The following is a 1,896-nucleotide window of genomic DNA, read 5'->3' on the forward strand; positions in this document are numbered from 1 at the left end:
AAAACTAGTCGAGTCTAGTTGATCGAGTCTAGGATAGCGGTCCTAGAGGTTTAGGCATTGTAGTTTAGCATAGGACACCGAACTACGTTGGCTCTGATTCTTCCCGAGGCCGGGATACGTAGTGCAGCTAGGATGGATGGCCATCCTGGTCCGAGTCAAGTCCTACATTAGAATTTTAGGATTTGTCTTGTTGAGTCGTGTGTTGCGTATTTTGCTGTGTTTTCTTATTTTCATGTACAGATCCTATACCTTTAGCTGTAGCATGCATGTGCTTGTCCACCAGAACTTAGACACCAATTAGGCATGTCACATATAATCTAACTATTCTTAGGCGACATATCTTTCATTTCTTTTGTGTGTGCTTCTTATTCATCTCCGAGACATGCATGATTAGCTAGACGTTATCTCGGAGATATTCGTTCCCATTTCACATGATTTTCTCCCAAAACTCTTCAAAATTAATAATAAATGGCATAAGAGACCAGGTGCTAGCACTTGGGCGAATTGGGGGTGCCTAATCCCTTCCCCATTCGTCATCAGGCATGAACCCTTTGTATCTCTGGTTATCTGTTGCGACAGAGCACAGCATGGGATCCAGGGCCCACTTCCTTGGATGGCGACTCTTTCTTTGCTTAAGGTGCGTCTCGAATCCGGGCTAGTTCCCGAATCGAGAGGTATCTCACTTTACATCGCCGCTCATGCTGTGAGGGGCACTCTTTCGAGGGTTCCTTGGTGGGGCTCTCCTTCACGTGGATGATCTAGAGACTCGCGCGGGGGCCCGTCCCCTCACGCCCGTCCCGGATCTGGTTCCACACAAAGCCTATAGATTCATAAACTCAGAAACTAACTCTATACTAGAAGCTATAAATGCCGGGTTCTTAGAACATTTAACAATGAAAGATGTTAATACTTTAGAGATTTAATCAGATTTGAGGGAGTCGTTACAAGATGATAATGTTGAACAACAAGATGAAAATCCACTAGTACAAGATAATATAGAACAAAATAACCCACAGGAAGAAGTAGAACTTAGAAGAAGAGATAAAGAATTGAAAAAGACTTGGGACCGAGTATGTTTACATATATTCTAGAAGAACCTAAAAGCTTCCAAGAAGCCATGTCTTTTTCTGACTCAAAATTGTGGAAAATTGCAATGGATAATGAAATTAAATCTATAAAAGATAAAGATACTTGGACACTAACAGATTTACCACCCAATATTAAAACCTTAGGAAGTAAATGGGTTTTAAAGAGGAAACTCAATCCTTATAGTAGTATAGATAAATACAAGGCTAGATTGGTTGCTAACGGATTTAAACAAAAAGAAGGCTTTGACTGCTTTGAAACTTTTTCACCCGTTACAAAAATGACAACTATTAGAACTATGTTAGCCTTAGCCTCTATATACAATCTAGACATACATCAAATGGATGTAAAAACAGTTTTTTTAAATGGAGAACTAGAAGAAATCTATATTGATCAACCTGAGGGTTATGTTGAAATTGGACAAGAGAATAAGGTTTATAAATTAAACAAATCCTTATATGGTCTAAACCAAGCTCCTAGACAATGGAATAAGAAATTAAACAAGAAATTAAGAAGTTTTGTTTTAAGAGTAATAAAGTAGAAAGTTGCATGTTTACTAAAGGTACTGGTAGTTCATGGATTATTATAACTCTTTAAGTTGATGATTTATTAATCTTTGGTTCAAATATTGAATTAATAAATGAAACCAAACAATACCTTTCCCAAGTATTTGAAATCAAGGATTTAGATCCTATAAATGTGATCTTAGGAATTAAGGTAATAAGAGAAAGTGGAAAAATTATTTTAACACAATCACATTACATAGAGAAAGTGTTGAGAAAATTTAATTGTTTTGATTGTGAACCAAGT

The sequence above is a fragment of the Tasmannia lanceolata genome, unplaced genomic scaffold, assembly GCF_043159265.1.
Source record: "Tasmannia lanceolata isolate RefF3 unplaced genomic scaffold, GAP_Taslan_0.1 ptg000023l, whole genome shotgun sequence".
Taxonomy (NCBI): Eukaryota; Viridiplantae; Streptophyta; class Magnoliopsida; order Canellales; family Winteraceae; genus Tasmannia; species Tasmannia lanceolata.